The following is a 9255-nucleotide window of genomic DNA, read 5'->3' as shown; positions in this document are numbered from 1 at the left end:
ATGACCACCTCCAAGCTCCCGGAAATGATCGAGGGTCCTTGGACCCTCAAGGCCATTAGTCCTTCATTATTATGCCGCCTTCGCCCTTTGCCTTCACTTTGTATTAGTAAGCCTGCTCCCACTCGTGTCTCCTCTCCATCTATCCTTGAATTCTTTCTAGAACCTTCCAGCCCCTCTGACCTGGCAACAGCTACAGCTGCCATACAACATTTCCACACTTGATCTCTAAAACATTTCCTTAGTCCTCCATCCTCTGCTTTTTCCAGTGTTGTACAGAGCAGTGGAGAATTCCTGAGGCCCATGGTTCCAGAAAGGGTAGACACTGATAACAGGCCATGGGCTCTAAAGTTCTTAGCCCATGGCAGAGCAACTGAATAAGAGAATTCCTGCTGAGTTTCCTCAGCTTGGAATTGTGTTAGGCAAGAAATAATCCTCAAGCTGGGTGCCAGTAGCTCATGCCTGTAATCCCAGTTACTCAGGAGGCTGAGATCTAAAGATCTCAAACCCAACCTAAACAGGAAAGTTCATGAGACTTATATCCAATGAACCACCTAAAAATTGGAAGTAGAGCTGTGGCTTACCATGGTAGAGCACTCGCTCTGAGCAAAAAAATCTCAGAGGAAATGTTTAGGCCCTGAGTTCAAGCCCCATGATGGACAAAAATAAGAAGAGTCCTTAGCTGGAGGAAGCCACTCAGATTTTTGGAGATGTTTCAACAACTTGTTTGATGATTCCTTTCACAGCTGGCTAGGGAATCTCACTTCCTCAATTCACTCCCTGCACACCCTCCCACAAGCACTCTGCCCTTTGCACATGCACTTTGCTCTGGCTATTGGGCCATCAGCAAATATAAACAGAAGCTTCCTGGTGAGAAGTCTTCCACCAAGTGAACACACTTAGATTAGCCAGCCAGCAATCAGCACTAGTGTCAGACCAATGCAAGAAGCCGTATTGGAAAGCTGAGCCTCAAACCAGCTCCCAAGTGAAGTTAGCTTTATGCCCACTTTTGGTCCTCAGCTCCACCCAGCCCTGAGCTACTGTCTGCCCTGGAGTTCCCGCCCTACAGCAGGCCACTCCCTCTCTCCACCCAGACCCACCTGAGCAAACACCCACTTCACTTCCTACTCCCAGCCCCTCCTGCTACCTGAATAGGGACGGATGCCATGTGTTCCCTCTTCGGGGAAATATGGCTTCTCTAATACACCTTGTAGTAATCTTTCTCTTGTGCCTGCTTGCCTTTGGGTGGTCCCCTGGAATGGGCATGAAGGATCCTTTCAAGCAGGACCCCTGTAACTCCCCAAACACCCAAAATTTATGTCCACACAATACTTGAGTCAATAAAAGGGATACCAAACCAGCAAAAATAAATAAATAAAAAATTTTAAAAAATAAATAAAGAAGAAGAAGAAGAAGAAGAAGAAGAAGAAGAAGAAGAAGAAGAAGAAGAAGAAGAAGAAGAAGAAGAAGAAAGAAAGAAAGAAAGAAAGAAAGAAAGAAAGAAAGAAAGAAAGAAAGAAAGAAAGAAAGAAAGAAAGAAAGATAGAAAGAGCTGGAGATTGTTGGGAGCCGACAGTAAAGTTTAAAGGTCATCTTGACCCAAATGCTCAATGTGGGGCATGTACAAGACACTGGGTTACTTAAAAACCACCAGGTGCCTGGGATTTCTTTGTTATGTCTGCAGAGATTGTTTTACTTTCTACTAGTTGACCTTGTCTTTTTTTTTTTTTTTTTACTGCACTCTGTTTTAACTGAAATTTTCCTTGTTTTTCTAGACTTTGGTAACCTTATGTTACCTCTTGACTTCTAATTCCATATAATAGTGAAAGTTAAAAATAAATGGGGCTGCAGTCTTAAGCTGCAGACCTCCCAACCCCATTCTTTTTCTTATGTCTTTATTTTTCTGCATCCTCGCCTCCTAATTCAGGATTCCCTTTTGTTGCCGGCAGGCTCTGGCAGGAGATAGCTGCCACTTCTCAGTGCTGAGCATTTAAAAATAAATTTTAAAGCAAGGGAGGCAGGTAGGCTTCTGGGAGGGAGAGGGCTGCGGAGGGGAAGGAGGGAGGGACGGGTTTTTGGAAGGGCAGACAGCATAGATGGGCCATCAGGAGCTTCTCGCTGTCGCATCCAGGGTGGCTGCCAGCGCCACCAGGGACCCATCTTCCACTAGAACTAGATGCTGCTAATTGGTGAGGAATCCGTGCCTACCACCTAAAGAACAGAACAAATTCTTTGTCACCACATGTTTTTTTTTTTATTCCTTCCAAGGGAAAGACATTAACTCTCAAATAACAGCACCACACTGGGCCTCCCCAAACCCACAGATACATCTTCATGGAGATGCAGGGGATGGGGAGGGAACAATGGGGTGGCAGGGGCTCTGACCCTTTGCTCCATCCTAGTCCATCCGTGGTTTCTGACCCCTGGGACTCTGAGCCAGTAAGGACCCTGGAGAAGCTCTGGGGCTGGATGTCCAGTGTAGGGCTGCATGCACCGGCTCCCCAGCACTGTGACCAGATCCCCGCGTGGGATCATTCACCACGAGAGAAGGTTTAGTTTGGTTCACTGCCACATAGGTTTCCATTTAAGGCAGCAGTCCCATTGCTGTGGGTTTACCTGTAGCAGAGAAGACTTCTTACCTTCTTACCTCATGGCAGTTAGGAGAGAGAGAGAGAGAGAGAGAGAGAGAGAGAGAGAGAGAGAGAGAGAGAGAGAGAGAGAGAGAGAGAGAGAGAGAGAGAGAGAGAGAGAGAGAGAGAGAGAGAGAGAGAGAGAGAGAGAGAGAGAGAACAGGGTCCCAAACCCCACTCCTCCTGGAGATGCTTAAATATTAAATCATGTTCTTCTGGCAGCTCCCAGACTGAGGACCACTCTTTCCATGTGGGGGCCTTTGGAGAATCTTCTAGACCCAGACTATAGCTGAGAGTCAGCTCACTTGGCCCCATTCCCTTAGAGAGTTCCCGCAGGCCCCTCTCCCACCTTCAGGGAGGAGGGTGGATCACCATCTCATCTGTCCATGATCTCGGGGTTTAGTCGAGTTCTGGTCACTGCCTGTGTCCTCAGCATCCATACTCAAACAACCACCATCCTCTGCCTGGCTGAATGGCTCCCCATCAGCATGTCTCTTCTTGTCTAGGGACCAGGACAAGAACGGACCAGGTAGACCCAGGGACAGACATGGCAGAGCAGGGCATCTGCACTCAGCCTGTCAGTGCAGTGCTCTGCCCACCCTCACAGGTAAGGCCTTGTTATCTGCCCTTGCATGCTGTGGTGCTGTCTACTGCAGTGTCCATGGCCATGGTCCGGGGCTGAGCAGTGTCTGCAGCCATGGCAGAGCCCGCCAGGCCCAAAATCATCACATTCCAGTCTTGGCAGAGAAAAGCTGCCCACCTTCCTCCCAGGCAGAAGGGAAGCAGACACAGAGGAACCCTGGGGTGCCTGGGTCATGGGAGGCCATGGGGGGAGGTCCTCTTCACCTCCCTGAACCAGGAATACAACACCCCCCCAGACTAGCTGGGCACCAGTGGCTCACACCTGTAACTCCAGCTACTCAAGAGGCTGAGATCTCAGTATCATGGTCCAAAGCCAGCCTTGGCAGGAAAGTCCATGAGACTCCAGAGAACCAGGAGGACAGAGGCTGAGCTGTAGTTTAGGGGTTCAAAACACATGTGCAGCCAGGTGCGAGTGGCTCATGCCTGTAAGCCTAGCTACTGAGGAGGCTCAGATCTGAGTATCATGGTTCAAACCAGCCTGAGTAAGAAATTCTGTGAGACTCTTATCTCCAATTTTCTGGTGAGAAAACCGGAAGTGATGCTGTGGCTCAAGTAGTAGAGTGCTAACCTTTTGTCGGTCATGGGGTTAGAACTCTGGGCCTGGGTTCGGTCCCTAAGCTCTTCCACTCAAAGTTAGCCTCTACTACTTGAGGTGCCCTCAATCAAATTGAAGATCCTCTCACCTTTCCTCCCAAGTACTGGGATTGCAGGCATGTATCACTGCACCTGACTGCTTTTTTTTCTTCTTAGTGAACATACAATATTTGTACTTATTTGTGGTGTACTGTACATCAGCAAATACACACACATGATGAGTAATTACCAAACTGTCATTAATCCACATCTCCATCTCCTTAATCCCCTCCATGTTGTGACCCTCCAAACTTTCCCCTCCACTCATTCTGAAAGAGGTGAGAAACTGTCATAGACAACAGATACCAAAATCGACTCCCAAGGATGGAATTGTCAGAAAGTTCTAGAAGAAGTCCATATCCCAGGTAGGAATCTTGAGAATGTTCTGGAAGAAGTCCACATTTACTGATTTGGGGTAGAAGATAAACTCAGGACTGTCAAAGCAGACGTACACATGAGTGAAAGAAACAAATTAGCCAGAGCCCATTCATAACCAGTCATGCATAACCTTGAACCCAGTTCCATCCAACAAAATCTGAGACCCAAGCAGGCACGAGGAGGATGAGCATGAAACCCTGTCCTGTTTACTTGCAGAAAACTGTGAGGGCCACAGCAGTGCATCACCAGGTACTCAGCAAATTAATTCCCTCATATTCTAACACACACCTCCAAACTGGCTTCCTAAATCACGGTGGTGAACCCCTGCATTGCCTCTGCTCAGATAATTCTATTTTATTTCTTGGATCAGCGCAGTCTAAACAAGTTTCATAAGTATTTAAGACAAGAATGGGGAAAGGGAAAACACTGCATAATGCATGAAGAGAGCCAGCTGGCCAAAGCAGAGCTGCCCCTGAAAACTAGCTCTGGAAGCTTCTGAGCTTTAGTACCCACATTCTGCACATGACAAGAGGAAAGATGGGAGCCTGCCATCCTCTTTTGATTTGTTTTCCATTTTATTGCTAGATTTTTTTAAGCCACTGCTTGAAATACACTAAGTCCTTTCTGAATTCAGTCTTTATGGTCAAGAGGTTTTTGGTTTTGTTTTTTAAGTAATTGCTAACTTGACAATCTGTGGTTTCTTTAGAGAATGTGTGTAATTGTGTGACTGGCTGGTCACCTGCCCAAACCCCATGTCACCCTCATTTTGGTTACAAGATAAACCTAAGTGGAAAACATGGGAAGCATTTGTCACTGCCCATACAGAATTATACCTAGCTGGAATGGGAGCTCACACCTGTAATACCAGCTGCTTTGGGGGCTAGGATAGGAGGATCACAGTTTGATGAAAGCCAAAAAATCTTATGAGACCCCCCCCATCTCAGTCAATAAGCCAGGCATGGAGTCTCCTGTCTTTCATTCCAGCTACACAGAAAGTATAAACAGGAGGATCACAGTTCAGAAAGAAAAGAGCAAGGCCATGAAATCCAGTTAAAAAATAAGAAAGCAAACAGAACCAGGGTTGTGACTAAAGCAACATAGCAAGCATGAGCCCCTGAGTTCAAACCCCAGGACCCCCACAAGAATTTAAATACACAGAATCACCAAGGCAATGGGGCAGGAGGTGGAGTGAATTTTGAGGAGACATACACATCCTGCAGAGCATGTTACCAGTGCACTTGCCAGGCTCCAGGCATTTCTACTCTCAGCAGAGTCCATGTGTGGCTCCTTCTAAAGAATCGCTGTGGGGGAGGCACCCCCTCCCTCCCTGTGAACACCTGGCTGGTGAAACCAGTCCTCACCCTCACCTTCCAATCCATTACTCGCTTATCGGCTCACTCATGCAGTTCCCAAAACACCCTCAGACCACAAGAAAATGCAATTTCACTTGCAAAGCTGATTGCAAATTATCTTCTGATTACAGATTGATTTTGTTTGTGACAAAATGTTTCCTTCTTGCTGCTAAAATAATCTTGGAGGGGCTCACCATGGAACACCTCAGTTATTAACCCACTGTAGCTTTCCCTAATCCCTGTTTTCACCTTTTTTATTTATTTTAAACACCTATTTACAACATCATTAATCCTCATTAATATTGTTTAAGTGCTGGTAAGCACCCCAAAGAAAACTACAGTCAGCCAGGCACGGAAGTGCAGCCCTATAATCACAGTGATGAAGAGGCTGAAGCAGGAAGTCAGTAAGTTTGAAACCAGCCTGGGCTATGTACCAAGAAAAGGAAGAAGAAAAAGAAAAGCACAGTGGTTCACACTTACAATCTCAACTACTAAGGAGGCAGAGATCAAGGAGTGTGGTTTGTGGCCAAACCAGGGCAAAAACAAGCTGAGCATGATGATGGATAGCTAGAATACCAGCTATGGAGGAAGCATAGATAGGAGGATCATGGCCTCTGAGCTCTACACTGGGTGAAATGAAAATGGTCGAGCCAGGTGCCGGTGGCGCACACTTGTAATCCTAGTTACTTAGGAGGCTGAGATCTGAGGATCTAGGTTCAAATCCAGCCCAGCCAGGAAAGTCTGTGAGACTCTTATCGCCAATAAACCACTAGAATACCAAAAGTGGAGCTGTGGCTCAAGTGGTAGAGCACTTGCCTTGAGCTGAAGAGTGCAAGGACAGCACCCAAGCCCAGAGTTCAAGCCCCATGACCAATCAAAAAAATGGTTGAAATGTAAGTTCTTCACAGGGAGTTATCAGTGTGTATATTTGAAATTTGAAATTTTTCTTGTCTTTGTGATTAGCCCTGAGATAAACACATTGAAGAAAGAATGGTATCTCCTGCTCACAACTTCAGAGGGCTCCATCCCTGGTTGCTCAGCACCAGGTTCCCAAAAATCATGGCAGCTGGGGGGTGGGGAGGACTTCATGTCTTGGTAGACAGGAAGTGAGGAGAAGCAGTAACAGGAAGTGGCCAGGCAAGATACAACTCCCAAGGAGACATTCCCAGCCACCGACTTCCTCCACCCAGACTCCATCATTTCCACCAGCTCCCAAGGGTCTAATCAAATCCTGAATCCATCAATAATGAGATTCACGGATCACATCATGATCTGATGAATTCACTGATGATCAGATCTACACTGATCACATCATGATCTGATGAATTCACTGATGATCAGATCTACACTGATCACATCATGATCTGATTAATCCATCCACAATCATCACCCTGATGTGATTGAATCATTTCAAAATCCATCATGGACATGGGCAGAAGTGAGCCTCCCCAGTCTCCCCCAAGTCTCTCCATCCAGTCAAGTTGACCAATCAGGGCTAGGACTTCTCAAGCCTTATCAATGGGAGAGGAGGGGGGGATGCGGGGGTGGTGATGAAGAGGATGGAAAAGAGGATTTACACAAAATGGTGTTCAGTAGACAGAAGTGGAGGAAAAGTCCTAGGAACAATTAAGAATCAGTAGACAAAACCTATAGATTCAGACTGGTGGAAAGTAAGGGGGCAGAAGTCTGCAGTTCTGGAGTCCCAGGCACTGCAGTCCAGAGTGAAACTGCTCTAGGCCTGCCTGAAAAGGCAAGGAGAGGAGTTTAGTCTACACAGCTCTCCACCACACTGGAAAACATGAGTTTGATCAGCTCAGGCAGCCAAAGCCATATTCCACCCCACTTGAGATGGAGGACTGCCGGGGATCTATGGAGGACTCTTCCAAATGCATCCCCCAAGGCCAGCACGGAAGCTGCGGCACAGCCAGGGCCTCCTGCTAAGCCTTTTCCATAAGAGCTATTGGTCCATTTGGCTCTCCTTAATGTAGTACTCGGTATGTATCGATAGCACAATTGTCAGCCCAGCAGACATTTCCCATTTTAATAGTTCTCATGAGATGCTGTATTATTGAGCTTACAGCACTAAATAAAAAACTCCTTTGTCAAGGGAACACGAAATGGTTTTTCATGGACACAGCCAAACACCTGCTAATAGTTATGGCAAGAAAAATAACCAGCCTGATAGAGGAGATTTGGAAGTGCGTCGAAATGCTTTGGCTTGGGGATTTTCTGGCTTTTTGATGACACTGAATATTTCTTCCCCAGCCTACTATCCAAAGGCTGACTCTCAATGAGAGGAGAAAGAGGAGCCATTGGCCCTAACTTTGCAATGTGCAAGTGGCATGTTTTCTGTGCCTCATCTTCCATAGGTCTCCCCACCTCCCTGACAGCCCCAAATACATGATTCTACCCCAATAAAAGAAGCTAGGCACTGCAGACATTAATTTCTCACTCAGACAAAATCGGTTAGTGGATGATTCCAGGATAGGTATTTTCACACCTTAGGTTTAGAGTTCTGAGTCACCATCTCTGCTGTCCTCTTGATTTGATCAACTGGTCCATTAGGACTGCAACCAGCCATTCCTGCTATCCCTTTATGTCATCTTCTTCACCTGGGAAGCATGAATATGGTCCAAAGGCTCCTGGGTTGAAAGCTTGCTGCCATCTGGAGACAAGAGAGAGGTGATTGGGTAATAGAGGTTCTGACGCCACCAACACCACAGACCCACTCTCCTCACTTGGGATTCAGTTCCCACCTTCAAACTTCAGCCATGACGCCAACTGCCTCTGGTCATACTCATGGCAAGCATGGACTAACCAGTTTGGAATCCCAGACTGTCTTTGCAAGAGCTACAGAGTCTGCGGAGTCATTTCCACTGGCCCTCCTTGGGTCTGTAGGAGATATTCCCATTGGTCCTCCTTGGGTCTGCAGGAGAAATGCCCATTGGCCCTACATGGGTGAGCAAGAGGTATTCCCATTGGCCCACCTTGGGTCTGTAGAGGGATTTTTATTGGCTCCTCTTGATCACACACCCACCTCCTGCACCAATCACTCTTTTTTGTTGTTTATTTATGTGGTGCTGAGGAATGAAACCAAGGGCTTCATGCAAGCTAATCAAGTACTCTACCACTGAGCCAAATTCCCAGCCCCAATCACTCTTTTTTTCTTTCATTAAAAAATACTTTTTTTTATTGTGAAAATACTGTACAGAGGAGTTAAAATAACATGGGCAAGATAATGAGTACATTGCTTATCAAGCATTGTAGCCTCCTCCTTTGCTTCCTCTTCTCATTCCTTCCCATCCTCCCCCCGCCTCCCCACGCAATCCTCCCCGCCCCTCACACCCTCCCCCACGAAAGTTGTAAAATTAGTTTTCGACATGACATCTTGTACATCTCGTTGTCACAATAGGTCCACCTGTATCCCTATTTATTTTTTTTTCCTGTGCTGTAACTTCTTTTTTTTATTTTATTTTAAATTTTTTTGTGAACACACTGTACAGAGGGGTGACAATTACATGGGCAGGATAATGCGTACATTTCTTATCAAGCATTGCAGCCTCCTCCTTTGTTTACCCTTAACATCCCTTCCCAGCCTCTCCCCCCATCCCCCACCCAATCCT

The sequence above is a fragment of the Dipodomys merriami genome, unplaced genomic scaffold (genome assembly GCF_024711535.1).
Source record: "Dipodomys merriami isolate MVZ:Mamm:240054 unplaced genomic scaffold, mDipMer1.0.p SCAF_167, whole genome shotgun sequence".
NCBI classification, from domain to species: domain Eukaryota; kingdom Metazoa; phylum Chordata; class Mammalia; order Rodentia; family Heteromyidae; genus Dipodomys; species Dipodomys merriami.
Note: the sequence above shows the minus strand (reverse complement) of the source record.